The 21,491-nt window shown below is 40.6% G+C and overlaps 1 long non-coding RNA gene across 5 annotated transcripts in view; it reads left to right on the top strand.

Annotated features, from left to right (window-relative positions):
• LOC129651379 (uncharacterized) overlaps window positions 1-6,825 on the top strand; it is a 55,368-nt gene extending 48,543 nt beyond the window's left edge. For 4 of the 5 annotated variants that reach the window (XR_008714109.1, XR_008714118.1, XR_008714113.1 and 1 more), the window contains 2 exons: window positions 4,293-4,431; window positions 4,845-6,825. This is a non-coding gene — a long non-coding RNA (uncharacterized LOC129651379). Of the gene's footprint in view, window positions 1-314; window positions 484-4,292; window positions 4,432-4,844 lie in introns of those variants that run through there. The other variant, XR_008714110.1, reaches the window with a different exon arrangement.
• Window positions 6,826-21,491: the final 14,666 nt, after the last annotated feature.

The following is a 21,491-nucleotide window of genomic DNA, read 5'->3' as shown; positions in this document are numbered from 1 at the left end:
ACTTGGCTATGGGACTTACCTGGTGGTCTAGTGGCTAAGACTCTATGCTCCCAGTGCAGGGGGCCTGGGTTCTATCCCTGGTCTGGGAACTAGATCCCACATACCTCAACTAAAGATCTCATGTACTACAACTAAGATCTGGCACAGTCAAATAAATAATTGAATAAAAATAAATATTTAAATAAATTCTCAGCTATGATCATGAACTCAGTCAGACTGCCCCCCACCCCATCCTATTTTCTGCCTTTAAAAAAAAAATCAGTCCACTAATCTCAGGTGATAACCATTTACAAATAGGCAACTAGGGCATGTTAGATGACCCTACTTATTAGGGAACCTGGAATACCCCAGAAAGAGGGCTTCTAAGTGAAGATTTTAGGGCTTCTAAAAATCTGCCACAGATCCACCTTTCTTTTGTTTGCATGACTGAATAATAGACCAATCAGTTCAGGCAAGCGAGACTCTAGGAATGGTTTATACAAGGTCAGTTGCTCTTTTGTGAACTTCTTATGGTCAAGGGTCTTGAATATCATTCTCAGGGTTTGCCATTTCGTTTCCTGCATTCATGATTTTGGGCTTCACCAGGTCCTATGAACACATGCACAAGCTGATAAAGTTCTGGCCTCCTAGGATTGTAGGCCCCGATTATGAGTCTAAATTCATAAAAACAAAAACAAACCCAAAAACCTTCTGGGGATCCTCCATAGGTTTAGGAAATTTCTTAACTATGATCCTTAGTTCAGTCTTTGACCAAGGGGAGAAAGATACCTGAGGTGGTTTGTCTGCAACCTCAGGTATTTTTATCTTAAAAAATAACTGTTTAATAAAAGTATTTTTAGTTTAAAAAGTAACTGTTTTATTAATAAAAGTATTTTTAGTTTAAAAAGTGACTATTTAAAGTAATCCATTTAGTTCTGTTTAGCAGTCTCTTCAGAGTGGAAAGGCAGTTCAGACAGAAAATATATAAATTTTTAAAATATATTTTAAATATATAAATCATAAATTGTGAGGCAATCATAAAACGTGAGGCAAAGGATAGAGGGGAGCAGTGTCATGTTAGTCCTGTTGTCTTTTATTTTAGGCACCTCTTTTATTTTTAATTTTTTGTTAACCTATTTTAACAAGTCTTATATGAAGCTACTTTGGATCTTGAAGACTTTTGGAAGTTTCTATATCCCAATTCAAATAGGTATCCCATTCTGTTTAATTCAGGAAACTGTACTTTCAAATGCACTTCCTAAATGAATGATTTTATCTAATTGGAGCATTCCCCAAAATGGCCATTGTAATTATAGGTTGTTTTAATAATATTTTTCCTATTTTTGTGGATATTTACAGCTTCCAGGATTATAGCTCTTGGACATAAAATAAACAGGTATGCTGGAAGGTAGCATGCTTGGTTCTTTAGAATTAAAGATCCAATCTCTTTTAGCTGGCCTTTACCTATACAAGACAAACAAAACACTTTACCAAAGTTTGGCCAAGAAGAAGGGTCTGTGTGCACCACGAACAATTCCCAACATGGAACCTGGGACTGGAAGAAAGGATTGAATAAGCAGGCCTCAAATGAAAGTTGCAAACTGATTCCAAATAAATGAGGAATCGCAGCTGCTACCTGCAGTCCTCAGGAATCTGGGAACAGAATCAAGGGCTGGGAATTTCCAATCAAATGGGCAATTATGGCTCGAACTACCAGGAGCTCTGATTGTAGAACTAGTGATTCTAGAAAAATAGGGAATGGGTTGAAAAGCCAGTTAGATTGGAAGCTCAACACAAAGAGAGAAACTTACCCACAGCTTTTGAAAGTGATGAGAAGGATAATGAACTCAGGTTCACGGGTACCATGGCTGCATTTCTTGTTGTCCCAAATGCCATCAGACATTCACTTCATATCCCACTGCTGTCACCAAATCTGTCCTAAAAACAAAACCTTTAAAATAAGTTTTAAAGATCTGATGGGCTTTGTTAAATATTCATGAATCAGGTAGCATCCCACCTACCAAGTAAAGGAGAGCTCCAAAGGGGTATGGGAAGGGAAAGAGTTTTAAAGGCAGGACAAGGAAGTCATAAACAGAAAAAAGAATTATTTCAGATTAGGTCCTCTTCCTTTTGGTAAAACAAAGTCTTAGTAGTTGAGTTAGCTCATCTTCCTTTAAGGGATAGAGAGGACTTTCCTGGTGGCTAAGATGGTAAAGAATCCGCCTGCAGTGCAAGAGACCGGTGTTTCATTCCTGGATTGGGAAGAACCCCTGGAGAAGGGAACAGCTACCTACTCTAGTATTTTTATTTTATTTGTTTGTTTTGACTATTGTGGGTCTTTGCTGCTGCTTGGGTTTTTCTCCAGATGGAGTGAGCGGGAGCTACTCTTCATCGTACTACACAGGCTTCTCATTGCAGTGGCTTCTCCTGTTGCAGAGCACGGGCTCTAGGGCTCAAGGGCTTAGTAGTTGCAGCACATGGGCTCAGTAGTTGTGGTTCCTGGGCTGTAGAACACAGGCTCAGTGGTTGTGGTACACAGGCTTAGTTGCTCCGTGGCAAGTGGGATCTTCCCCAACGAGGAATTAAACTTCAGTCTCCTGCATTGGCAGGTAGATTCTGTACCACTGAGCTACCAGGGAAGCCCCCCCTACTCCAGTATTCTTGCCTGGAGAATTCTGTGGACAGAGGAGCCTGGCAGGCTATATACAGTCCATGGGGTCGCAAAGAGTCAGATAGGACTGAGTGACTAACACTTTCACTTTCATGAGAAAGATTACCTTATTGGTGCTAACCAGAAGATTCCTGATGGACTGGTTAAAAGTACATTTCTGGGGGAAGTTGGAGCTTCACTTAGATTAGTTATTAAGCTCTGGGTTAATGTGTGGCCTAGCATACGTGACTCTGTTTTGAGCCTGTGCTTTTCTTTTTAAAACATGAAAGCAGCCGTAGACAATATGTAAACAAATGAATAAAGTTGTATTTTAATACAACTTTTTTATAGGCCCCCAAATTTAAATTTTGTATAATTTTCATGTGTCATAAAATACTATTCTTGTTTGGATTTTTATGTGTCATAAAATATCATTCTTCTTTGAATTCATTAATCATTTAGAAAGGGCTATACAGAAACAGGCAATTGGTTGGATTTGACCATTAGGCTATTGTTTGCTGATGCCTGACTTAGTCACTTTCCCAAGGCCACACAGCTAAAAATGACGGACCCCAAGCATTAGATCCATGTGGTATGACTGTAATCTACACATTTAATGACATCTGCCTCTAATTTTGTAAAAATGTACTACTGTTGATGAATTGAGTTAGTAAGACCGAAAGGAAATATTTAGTTGAAATCAGCAAAAAGGACTACTGGATAGCCTTTCAGTGGAGTGCTGGAATCTCCAAGAATGTGACTGGGCTATTTTATAACTCTGTATGTTGTAGCTATGCAATAGCTATGCAAATAATTCTTGACTAAAGGCAGGCAGCTAAATTCTATCTGGTGGAGGGGCAGTACTACCCTACTGTGAAAAAGTCAGTTCTGTATCCACTTTTAAATTCATTTCAATATTCCTTATCTATACATATGTCTATCCTTTATGCAAAGGATAAAGTGAGAGTCAGAATTTTACCATTTTGAAATTATCCTCTTAACAGTTTGAAGGTCTTCATGGGATGCCCAATGGATTCACCCAACAAAGCTGGCTGAAATTTGCTTACTCTGTTATGTTTAATTTTAATTGTATTTCTATGAATTTTGTGTTTTAATTTGTTTATGGCCAATAAGTCTTTCCCCATTGGTAAGAGAAATGATTGGGAATTTGATTTATGGTCTAGTTAGTAATTTCTGAGAAGGAAATGGAAACCCACTCCAGTAGTCTTGCCTAGAAAATCCCATGGACAGAGGAGCCTGGTGTCCATGGGGTCGCAAAGAGTCGGACATGACTGAGCGACTTCAGTTTCAGTAATTTCTGTAAAGGGATTATTGGATTATAGAGATCTACAGATATTTGTTCATTCTTTTTATGTTTGTATGTCTAATTGACTATTTTGAGCTAAATCAAAAGTGAGAGAGATTGGAGATGCTACACTCCTGGCTTTGGAGACAGGGTAAAGGGCTGCAAGCCAAGGAATACAGGTAGCCTCCAGAGCTTCCAGAATGAATGCACACCCTTTATTTCACCTCTTTTCAGCCTTCAGACCCCCATAAAATAGTAAATTTCTGTTATTTTAAGCCACTAAGTTTGTGGTAGTTTGTTACAACAGCAATAGGAAACTAATACAGATTCTTTAACAATATGTCCTCCTTTAACTAGGATATAATTGGCAGGAGAAAGAAGAGTTGGGAGGAGCTGTTACAACAAAGAATCCGTTGGAGGACCCTGAGAGTTCAAAATGTAGTGGCTCTTCATTGGCTGAGCTGTGATAATCTCTCATTGACTAAGCTTTTGCCAGGTAAGGAGAAATTATTCTTCCTCCTGCTGTGTTGTGAAACAGTAACTTTCTATTGAAGTTGCAAAGAATATATTTTCCTGTTGGGTCTGCTGCTGCTGCTGCTAAGTCGCTTCAGTCGTGTCCGACTCTGTGCGACCCCATAGACGGCAGCCCACCAGGCTCCCCCATCCCTGGGATTCTCCAGGCAAGAATACTGGAGTGGGTTGCCATTTGGGTCTGCAGTTACGGTCAATTGATAAGACATAAGAGCTCCCCTTTCTGGACTCGCAACTCCATTTTGTTTTGTTTTATTGAAGTTCCAACTCCATTTTAAATGAAGTTTCTGTTCATTAATTTTCACTCTGCCATCTGAAGCTTATCAGTCTCTCCTCTCCTCCTGGCTGACTTTCCCACTTTCTTCTGTTTACACATAGTGTCCTGACTGGACTGCCCACCAAGTTGCTCTTTCTAGTCTAAAGATGACCTCAACACTGGTAGAGAGCAGAGATGATGCACGCACCTCGAGTGGAAGGAAGTCCTTCCTGAACCAGCGCTCCAGCTGTGCACATCCCAGAAGACGTCCTCCCCTTACTGGGCTCTTGTGACATAATAAGAAATATATATTTGGTCTTCCTCCCCAGTTTCTGGCACAGAGCTCCTAAAACTCTTGTAATTTCCTAAGTGATAAGAGGTGAAGGACCATCTTTTGTTATAGTATTTAGTTTTTGTCCCCGGTTCCTGAAATAGCTCTTAGAGCAATAAAGGTGGAAGTAGTATATTTTGTTATTCACAACAAGCCCCTTCCTACCAGAAATAAGTTTAGGTTAATGAAGTGATTTTTTAAAATCCGCTAAGGACGGGAGCTTTTTGCCAGGGAAACTGACTGAGTGATTAGAGGATTGGAACTTTCGGCTCCACCTCCCCACCTCAAGGGAGGGGAGAGTGACTGGAGATTGAGTTAATCACTAATGGCCAACATTTTATTCAATCATGACTACCAAATGAAACCTCCAGAACAATCCTAATCACATGGGTTTGAAGTGTCCAGGTGGTGAACACATTCACATGCTGGGAATATGGCATGTCTGGAGAAGGCTTGGAAGCTCTCTGCTCCTTGCTGCATACCTTGCCCTCTGCATCTCTTCTGCTTCACTGTTCCTGAGTTGTATGTTGTATCACTTTTTTATAGTTGATTTACAACTTTTTTTTTAGTTTCAGGTGTACAGCAAAGTGATTCAGTTACTTATATATATATAAGAACCTTCAGATTCTTTTCCACTATAGTTAATTACAAGATATTGGATATAGTTCCCTGTGCTATACAGTAAGACCTTGTTGTTTATCTGAGTTGTATCTTGTACAATAAAGTGGTAAATGTGTTTCCCTGAGTTCTATAAGCTGTTTAAGCAAATTACTGAACCTGAGGGAAGACATGGAAAATTCAGTTTGTTGCCAAGTAGGACAGGAGCTGTGGATGACCTGGGAACCTACTGCTTGGGATTAGCATCTGAAATGGGGACAGTCTTCTGGGACTGAGCCCTTTACCCTATGAATTCTGATGCTAACTTCAGGCACATAGCATCAGAATTATATTGAATTGGAAGACATACAGTTGGTGTCTACAAAGAATTGGAGAAGAGTTTGGTGTAGAAAAGCCACTGGTTTTGATCTCATTAGTGTTGTGAGTAGAAACAGAAATGAAGTTTTACATTCAGCCCTTCTTCCCTCCCTCAATTCTACAAAATAGGACAGTCCTTCAGAACTGTCATTTTCAGTCAGTTCAGTTCAGTTCAGTCGCTCAGTCATATCTGACTCTTTGTGACCCCATGGACCGCAGCACACCAGGCCTCCCTGTCCATTACCAACCCCCAGAGTTTACTCAAATTCATGTCCATTGAGTCGGTGATGCCATCTACCATCTCATCCTCTGTCGTCCCCTTCTCTTCCTGCCTTCAATCTTTCCCAGCATCAGGGTCTTTTCAAATGAATCAGTTCTTCGCATCAGGGGGCTGAAGTATTGGAGTTTCAGCTTCAGTATCAACCCTTCCAGTGAACACCCAGGACTGATCTCCTTTAGGATTGACTAGTTGGATCTCCAAGGGACACTCAGGAGTCTTTTCCAAAGCAGTTCAGAAGCATCAGTTCTTCGGTGTTCAGCTTTCTTTATAGTCCAACTCTCACATCTATACATGACTACTGGAAAAACCATAGCTTTGACTAGATGGACCTTTGTTGGCAAAGTAATGTCTCTGCTTTTTAATATGCTGTCTAGGTTGGTCATAACTTTCCTTCCAAGGAGTAAGCATCTTTTAATTTCATGGCTGCAGTCACCATCTGCAGTGATTTTGGAGCCTAAAAATAAAGTCTGATACTGTACCCATTGTTTCCCCATCTATTTGCCATGAAGTGATGGGACCAGATGCCATGATCGTCGTTTTCTGAATGTTGAGCTTTAAGCCAACTTTTTCACTCTCCTCTTTCACTTTCATCAAGAGGCTCCTTAGATCTTCTTTGCTTTCTGCCATAAGGGTGGTGTCATCTGCGTATCTGAGGTTATTGATATTTCTCCTGGCAATCTTGATTCCAGCTTGTGCTTCATCCAGCCCAGCATTTCTCATGAGGTACTCTGCATATAAGTTAAATAATCAGGCTGACAATATCAGCCTTGATGTACTCCTTTTCCTATTTGGAACCAGTTTGTTGTTCCATGTCCAGTTCGAACTGTTGCTTCCTGACCTGCATATAGGTTTCTCAAGAGGCAGGTCAGGTGGTCTGGTATTCCCATCTCTTTCAGAATTTTCCACAGTTTATTGTGATCCACACAGTCAAAGGCTTTGGGCATAGTCAATAAAGCAGAAATAGATGTTTTTCTGGAACTATCTTGATTTTTTGATGATCCAGCAGATGTTGGCAATTTGATCTCTGGTTCCTCTGCCTTTTCTAAAACCAGCTTGAACATCTGCAAGTTCACGGTTCACGTATTGCTGAAGCCTGGCTTGGAGAATTTTGAGCATTACTTTACTAGCGTGTGAGATGAGTGCAATTGTGCAGTAGTTCGAGCATTCTTTGGCATTGCCTTTCCTAGGGATTGGAATGAAGACTGACCTTTTCCAGTCCTGTGGCCACTGCTGAGTTTTCCAAATTTGCTGGCATATTGAGTGCAGCACTTTAACAGCATCATCTTTTAGTATTTGAAATAGCTCAACTGGAATTCCATCACCTCCACTAGCTTTGTTCGTAGTGAGACTTCCTAAGGCCCACTTGACTTCACATTCCAGGATATCTGGCTCTAGGTGAGTGATCACACCATCGTGATTATCTGGGTCATGAAGATTTTATTTTTGTATAGTTCTTCTGTGTATTCTTGCCACCTAAAATGTTTTAGATTCCCATATAAAAGAGAAATACTTCCTTATTATATATTGCTATGTTTTCTGGTCTCCATACAATATAGTTGGTGGGAGAAGAGCTATTTTTATTTAAAAACAAAAAAGAAAAATTGATGAGATGGCAATCTCAGTTTTGTTTAAAAAAAAAAAAGAGAGAGGAAAAACTGTGTGTCTGTGTATGTATAAGAAGACATTTATGGTGGTCACTGCCAATGATAGGATTACAATTGATTTTAATGGTTCATTTGCCTTTTCATCATTCTCTAGTTTGTTACAAAAATAATAAAAAGGATACATCATACATAACATCCTCATATTTTTAATTTTTTCATGGTGCCTCAAGAATCCACCAAATTGTAAAAAATTATGAATGAGAAGCATGCAAGTCAGACTGACTTGTCCAGGGACCAGAAATGCCTCAAATAATCCTAAAAACACTTATCAGAGCTGCAAAAACAAAGCTAAAGAACTAAGGATCTAGACCCAAAGCCAGACCATGCAGCTGTATTCCCAGTAGGTTCCCATGACACAGAGATGGTACTGAGTAAATGTGCAAATATTCTGAGTCGGCTCTATCATGCAGAAGTTATCCTTTATCACACTGTGCATGGATTTTGCTCTCTTTTTGCTTTCTAAACCATTTCCCTGCACCAATCTCTATCTCTTGGGGTGATGTCCAGACAAGAATATGAGAATCCTTAGTTGCCACACGAATGCCTCATTGGAGTGAAGAAAATGAGATTTCATTTGTGAGGAGGAACCCAAGAAGAGCAATCATTCTCTTCTAACAGCTTATAAAGATGTGAATAGCATTGTTTTTGTTTTCACTTCTTTCCTCAGGACTCTCTCAACAGCCCTGATAGGAGACTGTGGTAAGCAACACAGTCCCCGCTGTACGGGAACAGAATTTACCGCCCTATAATATGTCTCTCTGGCATATTAGTTGTTTTTTGTTTTGTTTTGTTTACTACAGCAAACACTTTTAATAAGAACACAAAATGTGCACAACAGTCACCTTCTGGGGAATGTAAACGAACTATCACAAGTAGTAATTCTGCTGGAAGAATAAAATAAGGCTCTCTCAGAGTACAAATGTACATGAGGGAATGATTTAAAATAGGTTCATGATTTATAGTCACATTATACTGTGTTAAACACTGAAAACAAGCATATTAATTAAAAAGCCAGCTAAATGGCAATTGAACATATATACAAATGTTAGTCCACAAAGTTCATGCTAACAGTTTTAAGTACTTCATTTCAACACAAAAGAAATGAACAAGTGAAGAGAAACATCTCAAAGTATTAATTTATGACAAATATCTATGAAGTCTATGACAAAAATCAAGAGAACTTATATTGAAAAAGGATTACATTACTGATAAAACCACGTGGAAGACAGACCACATAACACAAAACCAATAGTGCTGAGTTGTTTTAAGCTGGTTATTTTCTAAGAAACAGCAGACTTGGGAAGAGGTCTGAAAACCAAGAAGCAAAAGGAGTTGCTGTTTTTTGGAAATATTTCCTGTAAGGAAAATCTTCATTTGCAAGGGTGTTTCCCTCTCTGTGCCTTGAGGAGGATGACCAAGTCTCTAGAAACATTTATCAATGGAGAAAGCAAAGATAAATCTGTATCAGAATCACCTTTGTTTACTGTGCTTTTCCTGATAGCCGTTCCTGACTGACTCTCCCTACCTTTAGCCTCTCTTTTGTCTTTAGCTGAGGATGGTATTTAAGGTGAGAGCTTTGGCCATTTGGGTGAGTTACTCAGTTTTTCTGTGTTTCTGTCGTGTATATGCTTCCCATGTGGCTCAGCTGGTAAAGAATCCAACTGCAATGTAGGAGACCTGGGTTCGATCCCTGAATTGCAAAGATTCCCTGGAGAAGGGAAAGTCTACCCACTCCAGTATCCTGGCCTGGAGAATTCCATGGACTATACAGTCACAAAGAGCTGGACACGACTTTCACTTTGGCTTTCCCTGATAACTCAGTTGAAGTCTCAAGTTACTGGTCTTCCCAGGTGGCGCTAGCGGTAAAGAATCCACTTGCCAACACAGGAGACACAAGAGGTTTGATCCCTGGGTCAGGAAGATCCCCTGGATGGGGGCATGGCAATCCACTCCAGTATTTTTGCCTAGAGAATCCCATGGACAGAGGAACCTGGTAGGCTACAGTCCATAGGGTCACAAAGAGTCGGACAAGATTGAAGCGACTTAGCGCGCGCACACCCACACACACACACACACACACACATATTATTAAATTTTGTTTCATTTTCTCCTGTTAATTTGTTTTATGTCAATTTTAGTTCTTAGACCAGAAAAATCTAGAAGAGTAGAGGAATATTTCTTCCTCCCAAGCAGTAATTCCTCTAGGCTGATAACATGGCTCTCTCTGGCTGACTTAATTTCCCCCAGAGGCCTCCTTGACTCTTCTTTTGATCCTGTCCTGGAGAGACTTTCCTACCAAACTTCTAGACATGCCCCACTCCTGAGCCCTTAGATATTCAGGTGGAACCCCTGCTACATGGTAACTGATTTACAGGCAGAGCAAAAACTACGCTATTTTAAAAATCATATCTCTGTAATTAAGCCCTAGGCTCTTTAACTGTACCCCCAAGGAATGTGATTGTAAGACCCATCACTTCTTGAGTCATCCTCTCAGACACTTTATAATGTGTCAATTGTTTTTAAAAAAATATTTTGACACTTGTTAAAATATTAAGGAAGACTTTATGCAAGACTATTGCAATCAAGATGTTGTAACAGGGGAGAACTATTCAGCTCACCTCCAAGTACAGCCAAGACAGCTGGGAATTTACAGCCCATGAGCTGAGTAAGAAACGAGTGGATGGAAAATTACTAGGAGGCAACATCAAGGGTAGGAAGATTCTAGATAAACTGACTTAGCAGGATTCTTACTACAACTGAGGTAGGTACACTAAAGATAGGACCTGGGCCAAGGCCAACCCCTAGTTGAAAACAGGGCTCAGAGGAACCTAAGTTTGGTCAAGGAGAGAATCTTTATCACAATAATTCCTGTTTTAAGATGTGGGTCCTAGAACTGAACGATGTAACACAGACATGATCTGATCAATGCAGGGTCTAGAGGGTTCTGTCCTTGGTGTGAATGCTAAATTTCTCCAATTTATAAGGTTGATGTGAGATTGCTGGGTTGTCACAGAGCCCCCTTATATGGTTGGTTCATAATTAACATTGCAAGCAGGTGTTTACTCACAAGAACTCGCTTTCAATCTTTCTGTCATCTTACTCCTGATGCTAAAAACTAGACCTCTGTGCACTGGTGCTGAATCAAATCTCATAGACAGAGTTTTGGGTGAAGTAGAAAAAAAAATAGCTTTATTGCTTTGCTAAGCAAAGGGGACACAGTGGGCTTGTGTCCTTCAAAACTGTGTGTCCCGACCTGGGAGGATTTGGTGAGGAATTTTAGAGCAATGGTTCAAGAGTGGAGTTACTGATAAGATTAGGGTGCGTGCACTTCTTTAATCTGACCTCACATGATCTCCTGATGAACTTTTCTTGTTCCTTTAATCTGGTCTCTGATGGTCTTCTCTGGAATGAAGAATGTTAGCATCTTCCATTTATTGAGGGTTTTAGTTCAGTAAAGAGTTCAAAGATATTGTTACGCAAATCCCTTGAGTAGAAACCAGGACCCTGCCCCAAGACTACACTATTGTTTCTTGACTGATGTTCCCCTGTCTCTGCAACTCCTCCCTTCCTTGATCAGCAACTGTTGGTGTCTTCACTTTGGGACTCAGGGGAGGTCTTGGAAGCAGGAGTCTATCTCCTACAGACAAGAAATGGGGGACAGAAAGGCTTCCATGCCTAGAAGCCCCGGGGGTCCTGCTGTTTTTCAGAAGTGGCTCCACTATGGGCCTAGGAATTTATTTCAATAACTGGACATTACCATCCTCATTCGCTGTTCTACATTGCTTTGTGCAATATTTCACAAGTGTATGCCATGATAAGGGATGCTGCACAATTTAATGCTGATCCTGTGAACTACCTTGAGCTTACAGTTGGTGCACTATCTGAATAGATGCTGTGCTTGCAGTTTTCAAGTGTCCTGTAGCATCCCTGTGAGTTTGCTGCAGCACTTCAGGGCACCCTGAAGCATAGCTTTAGAACCATGGCCTTGGCAGGCACGTCATCCCTTTTATAAATTGGAAAAGGAGTATGTCAAGGCTGTATATTGTCACCCTGCTTATTTAACTTATATACAGAGTATATCATGAGAAACACTGGGCTAGAAGAAGCACAAGCTGGAATCAAGATTGCCAGGAGAAATATCAATAACCTCAGATACGCAGATGATACCACCCTTATGGCAGAAAGCAAAGAAGAACTAAAGAGCCTCTTGATGAAAGTGAAAGAGGAGAGTGAAAAAGTTGGCTTAAAGCTCAACATTCAGAAAACGAAGATCATGGTATCCAGTCCCATCACTTCATGGCAAATAGATGGGGAAACAATGGGTACAATAACAGACTTTATTTTTAGGCTCCAAAATCACTGCAGATGGTGACTGCAGCCATGAAATTAAAAGATGCTTACTCCTTGGAAGGAAAGTTATGACCAACCTAGAGAGCATATTAAAAAGCAGAGACATTACTTTGTCAACAAAAGTCCGTCTAGTCAAGGCTTTTTCCAGTAGTCATGTATGGATGTGAGAGTTGGACTATAAATAAACCTGAGCGCCAAAGAATTGATGCTTTTGAACTGTGGTGTTGGAGAAGAGTCTTGAGAGTCCCTTGGACTGCAAGGAGATCCAACCAGTCCATTCTGAAGGAAATCAATTCTGAATATTCATTGTAAGGACTGACGCTGAAGCTGAAATTCCAATACTTTGGCCACCCGATGCGAAGAACTGACTCCTTTGAAAAGACACTGATGCTGAGAAAGATTGAGGGCAAGAAGAGGGGATGACAGAGGATGAGATGGTTGGATGGCATCACCAACTCAATGGACATGAGTTTGGGTAAACTCCAGGAGTTGGTGATGGACAGGGAGGCCTGGCATGCTGCAGTTCATGGGGTCACAAAGAGTCTGACACAACTGAGCAACTGAACTGATACTAATCTCTCTCTGGACAAGGAACTGCCATTCCAGTAAACAAAAGATGTTGCCTGCCATCCCGGTTCTACAAGGATCAAGCCATCAGTCACTGTAGCCACCCACCAAAGGTGCACCCTCAGGGGCATGCAGGATGGAGAGAAAAAGGAAGCGTTCTGTGCTTTCGGGACTCGCCCTAAATAGTTAAGATGCATATCTAAGGAATAATTTCAATAAATCCAGAGTTTTTTCATCTTCCCATACAAAGAAAAGCACTTAAAGCATAAGCTTGAGATGATTTTTTGTGATTAGCAGTAGTCTTTTGTCATTTGCAGTAATATTTTGTTATTCAACTACATGATTTTTCCAGCCCAAAGCCCCACTATATAGCCTGACTCCTCCCTTCTCTCTTCACAACAGTTCCTCAGATCTACCTGAAAGGCTATACCGCTGGCTAGAGTCCTCAGTAAGTTATAAACTTAACTCCCAACTTTTAAGTTGGGAGGTTTTCTTCAGTCGATATCTCTTCAGTCGAAATTAAAAAAAATTTTTTCAATTTTGTTATTTGAAGACTTTTTGGCCAGAGTCACTCAACTAGCAACTCTTGTGTATGAAGAGCAGAAAAAGATAATATTTAGGACATTAGAAGTCAATGTCAGTGAAAATAATGAAATATGGGAGAAAAATGAACTAAGAAAGTCTTAGAAAATGAGATGAGAAACCATGATCTTACTAAATCATTCAACACATGTCAAAGTTTATCACAGAAGACATTTTTTTGTTTTGAATTAGGGCCAGCTTTGGTTATTTGGCTTTGACTGACAGCTGGGATAGTCTGGAATGAAAGGGAGTTGATGAAACTACACTCCCACAACAAAAGGTAGGGTTGTTGTGTTTTTAATCTTTAAAAACCAAGTGTTAAAAAGAAATAAGAAGCCCCAAATGGGATAATTTGCCCCTTACTACAGCAAATCAGGACTTAATTGCTATCTCAACCCTTCCCAGAAATATGGCTTTTAAAATAGTCCATCTGAAGTTTCCTGATTAAATCAGTGAAATGACCTGTATGATAAAGACTCCTCCCTTTCCCCACACCAGAAAAGATGATATCCTGGCCCCAAATGATCTTTTTATTTTTTTTTTTCCAGCTAATGGCTTCCTTGCCCCCACCTCCGCTTCTAGAAAAGTTTTCCATTTTGCACTGCTCCTCTGAGGCCCCTTTTGGTTCCTAGATGGGCTGCTTTCCTTTCACAAATCACCTCATATAGCCAATTAGATCTTCCAACTTACTGGGGGTTGACTTTGTTTTTTAGTACGAGGAAGAGAGAGAAGGACAAAGAGGGGAAGGGAAGAGGAAATTATTTCTCCCCTCACATAATATTTTTTAATAACTCATTTTGTAATCATCTATGTTCCCTTGCTTAGAGGTAATCATGTTTGTGCTGCTGCTACTGCTAAGTTGCTTCAGTCGTGTCTGACTCTGTGCGGCCTCATAGACGGCAGCCCACCAGGCTCCGCCATCCCTGGGATTCTCCAGGCAAGAACACTGGAGTGGGTTGCCATTTCCTTCTCCAATGTGTGAAGGTGAAAAGTGAAAGTGAAGTCTCTCAGTCATGTTTGACTCTTACGACCCCATGGACTGCAGCCTACCAGGCTCCCCTGTCCATGGGATTTTCCAGGCAAGAGTACTGGAGTAGGGTGCCATTGCCTTCTCTGAATCATGTTTATACCATGTGCATTAATACAGGATGTTAAAGAGGCTAAGCCTGGATCAAAGTTTAGGATAAACAGGACAAAAAATCTTTGGGCTTACACGGTGCTTCCCTCTGCCCCAGTCTTGGCGAAGTGGCCTTGTCCAGGCCTGTTCAATTCTTTCTTTAGTCCCATTTTAGGCATCTTTGTATCCTACTCTCTGGGTCCATCTGGATCAGAACATGGTAAAGCAAAGCCTCACAGCAGGAAGGCTTTGCTTGTGCTCATAGTTGCTCACTGGGCTCCCCAGTCTCTCCAGAAATAGGGACTGTTGTTCTTACCCAGCAGGAACTTTAATTATCCAAGTGACTGGGGCCTTCATGAGTGGTTTCTTAACAATTCCATGAGTCATACATTCAAAAAATGGAAAAAGCAGATCCTGAAATCCATGAGTAATAGCACTGTTTCAGAATCAGGGGCACAGTTTTGCTTCCAGATTCCTGAACTTAGGTTTCACTATTTTAGAAATCTGAGCTGGTGGTAAAAGGAACAAAAATGAATGTGTTATGTGCCCCTTGGTTCATGATCAGCGTTTTCACATAGCTCAGCCTTAGTGCAAGGAGCAGCGGTAAGGTTTTGTTCTCATCTCACAAAGCAGCTGCGCTGATACTTAAAGCAGCTGGCTCTAATGTCAGCAATCGACTTGACAACTTGACTGGTAATTTCACAAGCTAACTTAAACACTCCAGACTGGTTCACAAGCACTGGAAACAAGGAAAGTACTCGGCAGTCAGTGAGAAGAACCAGCCCCTCATACTCCAGAGGAGAAAGTTTCCCTTGTTATAAACTAAAAGGGAAAAAAGGCAAGGCGTCATATTTTAAATTACTAATTAGCTATTTCATGCTGCAGCCAAAGCACTTATCTGTTGAACCAAATATATCACTGTAATGGTTTTGTTTGATGATATTTGGAAAGTTGAAAGTCGACAATGTGAAATATTCAACTCATTTGCACCATCATTAAGAAATGAATTAGAGCCGTGGCATTTAAGAGTTGGATGTTGTGCTGTGACATGAAAAAGAAGCATCCTTTGAGCCTTTCCCCAGAGCCCAGGCAGGCCTCCAGATTTCAGGAACCCGGGATGACTAAATAAGTGGGATTATGAAAGGTATGGAAATCCAAACATCTGCCCCAAACTGTCTCTTTTTACTTTAGGAACTGTCAATTTCCAAAGCCAAACTGAAGAATAAACATTTTTTAAGAGGCACATACAAGGAATAGTTTGCCCCTAACCAAGGGTGACATTAAATAAGCCCACGAATGAGGTGCTAGGCAGGATCACTACTGCACCATTAGAAAAAGTGGTCAGGCAGTCCTGAGGCCTCAGATGGAGTCTAGTTTAAAGAGTTAGGAAAGTTAACTTAAGATCAGGGAAAATGGAAAAATATAGGTTCCCAGCCTTTGAATTCCACCAAAGAAGAGAAACAAGAAAGGAATATATAATATAATTATGTAAACCATACAGACCTTAACATTCAGAAAACTCACCATTCAGAAAACTAAGATCACGGCACCCAGTCCCATCACTTCATGGCAAATAGATGGGGAAACAATGGAAATAGTGAGAGACTTTGTGTTTTGGGGCTCCAAAATCACTGCAGATGGTGACTGCAGCCATGAAATTAAAAGACTCTTGCTTCTTTGAAGAAAAGCTATGACAAACCTAGAAAGCATATTAAAAAGCAGAGATATTACTTTGCCAACGAAGATCCATCTAGTCAAAGCTATGGTTTTTCCAGTAGTTGGGTGTGGATGTGAGAGTTGGACTATAAAGAAAGCTGAGTGCTGAAGAATTGATGCTTTTGAACTGTGGTGTTGGAGAAGACTCTTGAGAGTCCCTTGGACTCCAAGGAGATCCAACCAGTCCATCCTAAAGGAGATCAGTCCTGAGTGTTTACTGGAAGGACTGATGCTGAAGCTCCAATACTTTGGCCACCTGATGCGGAGAACTGACTCATTGGAAAAGACCCTGACACTGGGAAAGATTGAAGGTGGGAGGAGAAGGGGATGACAGAGGATGAGATGGTTGGATGGCATCACCAACTCAATGGACATGAGTTTGAGTAAGCTCCAGGAGTTGGTGATGGACAGGGAGGCCTGGCATGCTGCAATCCATGGGGTCGCAAAGAGTCGGACATGACTGAGCGACTGAACTGAACTAAACTGAACTGCTACAGACCTCTGAGGGTCTATGGAGGAAGCCAATAACCACAGGCGTTTCCAGGGGCCAAAGGGACAGTGACCCTGAGTGGCTCCCAAACATAGAATGGGAAAGAAAGGAATAAGTGGAGACCTCAAATTTGGGATCTCAGGTACAGATTCTGTTAACAATATAACGATAGCAACACACAAATTCTTTCCTCCCTCACGGCCTTTGAACTTGTCCTTCCAGAAGGGCATGCGTCCTGTTTTCACATGGCTGCTGCTGTTAGTCATTCACCTCTCCATGAGCTTTCCCCAACCACTGGTCACCCTGCACCACATCACTCTGCTTTAACGTCTTCACGGCTTTTACCACCATCTGGGTTCATCATATTTGTTATCTGAGTATCTATTAGTGGTCTGCTATGGGGGAGGAGGAATGAAAGTCAATACATGAAGCACATAACTTCCAAATAATAAAAAATAAAATCTGTAATATTCTTTATTGTATGTGTCATATAGTCAATTGATTTTCTCAGAATGTCATTGAAGATTTTTGCCAAACTCAACTGTGGTTGCATTTCAACTGTGATTTAACAGAGTTGCATCCCATTCCCAATAAAAGTATTGTCGTTAAACGTGATATGTCATCTACTATTAGACTATTTCTCAGCCTCATACAGATTATGTTCATTGAATTAGCACTTCTTTCAGCTTGGGCACTATTGCTTACAAGAGTGCTAGTCATGGTTTTAGCGTCTTGTGCAGTTGCGAGGTTTGGAATGTTGTTTATCAATAGCTTTCAAAATTCCTGACAATGTAATGATCCACTCTCATGGGCCAACACAAGCTCTGTGCCTCTGCAGCCAGATGGGAGAAAGTTTTATGAGAGGATGAAGGACACCCGGAATGTGTCACATGTACACAGAGCCTTTCCTAATACAAAACATACTCATATCTTCATTTTGATGCTCTTAAACTCTTTCTCTACCTGATTCTTAATCTTCCTGGGATGGAAAGACTGGGAAAAGTGCTGTCATCCCAACTACAGTTGCCCAGCTACTGACAATTACCACACTAATTATTAGAGGGTTCTAATGTCCAGAGATTTTGGTCCGAGGTGGAACCTGGAGCTACAGACATCTGAAGCAATTCTTTTCACTGACAGACCATCTTTTTATAAGCGTTGTGTCATAGATTTCAAAACGCTGAGAGCATTTTGGTCTCCTGACTCACGCTGTTTAATTTTGCCTACTCACAGAGGCCTGCAACTTCCACTCAGGCTGGTCATGTGATACGATGTGGCATTTCTTTCGTTTTTAGGATATGGCAATGTATTTGTTTGCTAAGGCACCATAAAAAAATACCACAAACTGGATTGTTTAAATAACAGAAATTGATTATCCCAGATGTCTGAAGGCTAGAAATCTGAAATCAAGGTGTTGTTGGGTTGGTTCCTTCTGAGAGCTGTGAGGGAGAATCCAGTCCAGGTCTGTCTCCTAACTTCTAAGGGTTGGCTGGCAGCCTCTCACATTCCTTGGCTTGTGGACCCATTACCCTGATCTCTGCATTCAGCTTCACATGGCATTCTCCCCATGGGCCTGTGTCCAAATTTCTCATTTTTATAAGGACACCAGACATGTTAAAGAAGGGGCTGAGTACTCCAGCTTGACCTCATCTTATATTATATCTGCAATGACCCTATTTCCAAGGTCGCAATCTTAGGTACCAGGGTTAGGACTTCAATATAAGAATTTGTAGAGGAGACACAGTTCAGCCCAAAATAGTAGATGCTTTTTTTTTTTAAATCTAACTCTAAAGACCTTTAAGCTAGACGGAATTCTAAGACAAGTAAATGTATTCTCTATCTAGTTAAGAATTTTTAAACTTTATGGGATCTTTCATAGCTTTGGGCTTTTACAACTCTTAGAAATATTTAAAGATAGGTCATCATGCAGCTCTGTTTTGGAGTTAAGAACTCAGGAGATCATTCTTCTGACAACTCCGTTCAAGTCAACAGTGTACAGTGCTGGATAACATGCTGTAAATGTATATTACATCTTTGAAATCCACTCTGAAATCTCTACTGTTTTACTCCCACAGTCCCTCTAGAAATTCAATAAACAGCTCAGTGATTACTGGCTATAAATCAATTCTAAGTTGAGCATTTCTGCTTACAGTTGAACATTTCTGAAATCACAATCTGTTTATGATTTTTGGCACAGTAGTTTAATTAGCAGCATTTTTTTCATGGGATACAAAATAATGATATGATCTTAACTGTGGTGTCTTACTTTCAATGATAATCAGTAGTGAACATCTACTATTTTCAGGTGCTGTGAAGTACTTAGAATCTAATGAATAGTCATAGAAAGAACAGCCTTCACAGTCTCTTAGGAGAGACAGGTAATAATCTTCACTGTAGTAATGTGGGGAGATAGTTTTTTCTGGGGAGATAGTTCCTTTCAGACTCCTGATTCTCACTTACCTACTGCCCTTTTCATCCACGTTGCACTGTGATTATTGGTTTTCTTGACTGTCTCCTCTAGCAACTGGAGGCAGCTGTCCTTATTTACTGGTCCTTATATCCTCATTGCCCCAGACTGAGCATGGCCCATAGTCAATGCTAAATGATTAAATGAATGGATATAGCTCTAAGCCTACATTGTGTCAGAAAATCTCACTAAAGAAAACTTAGAATTTATGATTAACTATGAAAACAAACTCAAGTTTAACTGCCTACAGGACTTTCAAGTAGGACTGCCTAGAATGCATATCATTAAATGGCTTTTTTGCTGTGGTGGTCCTTGGTAAAAGTTGGAAAATCATAGCAAAGTGTAAGGGTTGTTCTTTGGTTTGCAGTTTTCACAGCCAGATGTCATCTGGACTGTAATATCATTCAGGAATGTAGGCGTGTGGAGTGAGGTCTTCCCTGTATTCCAGGGTCCTATATCTCTCTTCTTTATTCTCAGGTTCAGACAAAATTGAGCCTAAGTGAGCTTTGACTAGCATTTTGAAGAGGTGAATAGATGGGCAGTAGCTGAACAGGACAAGATTGAGATTTAGTAATGCAGGGACAACATAAGGCATATGTGTTAGTTTTCTACTGCTGCATAACAAATGATTATAAACTTAGCGGTTTAACACAACACGTATTTATTATCCCACAGGTTCTGTGGGCCAAGAGCTGGGCATGGCTTAGCTGGGTCCCCTGCTTAGGGTCTTACAAGGCTACAAACAAGGTGTTAGCCCGGCTCAACTGGACAACGATCTGCTTCCAAACTCCTTCAGGTCGTTGATAGACCTCATCTGCTTATGGTTGTACAACCAGTTTACTTGCTGGTTACAGCTAGGGCTGCTCTCAGCTCTAGAGGCACCTGCAGCTCCCTATCACTTGCCCTCTCCTTGGGCTTTCTCACAACATGGCACTATACTTCAGAGCCAGCAATGGAGAGAGAATCTCTGACCGAAGGGAGAGCCCAGTCCTCTGTTAAGGACTTTTACCTGATTGAGTCAAGTCCATCCACGACAATCTCCCTTTTGATTTACTCAGAATCAACTGATTTGGGATTTTAATGACATCCATAAAGTCCCTTCCTCTTTGTCATATTCTGTTGGCTAAAAGCAGGTCACTAGTCCCACCCAAACTCAAGGGAAGGGGAGATTACATAGGGTGTGAACATTAGAGAGAGAATCAGGGGATCCATTTTAGAATTCTATCTATCTCAGCATAGATATCCCCTCACTATAATAACTTGGAAGTTAACTTTATGGAATTCCAGGGTTGGAAAGGACTTCCACAGACTTTAAGTAGATCAGAAAAAATGAATGTTTATCCCTTTATAGGTCTTCAAGGAAAGTGAGTTTCTTCATAATCAATCTTTGTGAATAACAAAAGCTAACACTTATAGGAGGGAAATATGTTTCTTACCAGGTCCAATTCCTTGGTAGAGGCTTTCTAGCTTTCTGAGGTATGGACTTGGGAAGGTTGTGAAGCTAAGAGTTCAGTGGAAAAGAATTCCAGGATCAATTATTGATGTTTACCCAGCAAAGGCTAGTGGAAACAAACATATGACATAGTTGCGAATGTTGTAATGAGAAAAGAACCAGAAGGGAGGAATGGTCTGCTCCAGACCCATGTCTACTCTAGCAGGTGACTTTGAGAAATCACTTTACCTCTCAGCTCTTGTTTCTTAATCTGTTTAAAAAAGAAAAGGGAAAAAAAAAAAAGTTGCCTCTTAGGGTTTTCTTGATGTTTAAATGACAAACCTCAGATGAAGTTGTTCTGTAAATATAAACATTAAACAACTGTAAGATGTTATTGCCGTCTAACTTCTTGAAAGAAATTCTTCCAGTATATCTTCTGACATAGCCTTTGTCCCAAGCACCTTGTTGCTGCTTTCACCAAATCTCAGGTAGAAAATATATTTCTCAAATTTGCACTTGGTGGACTGACAACTCCCTGGAATAGATGTCTGTCTTATCAAACTGATGAACAGGATGACAACACCATTGTAACTATAGAGTCAACCCTAATGTGTTCTAACTCCTTTGAGTTTGGTATGTTAAGATCAAGGTTCACCTAAACAAACAAACAACTTTATTTTAAAATCATGTGTGAACCCTAGGATTGCTAAAAGCATGGCTGTACAGGTACAATAGAGCAATCTTGGGATCAGAAAAACAAGTTATTTGTAAAGTAAATGCAATGCAACTGCCTTGAAC

Source organism: Bubalus kerabau, chromosome 1 (genome assembly GCF_029407905.1).
Source record: "Bubalus kerabau isolate K-KA32 ecotype Philippines breed swamp buffalo chromosome 1, PCC_UOA_SB_1v2, whole genome shotgun sequence".
Taxonomy (NCBI): Eukaryota; Metazoa; Chordata; class Mammalia; order Artiodactyla; family Bovidae; genus Bubalus; species Bubalus kerabau.
This window is presented reverse-complemented; position numbering and strand designations above follow the sequence as displayed.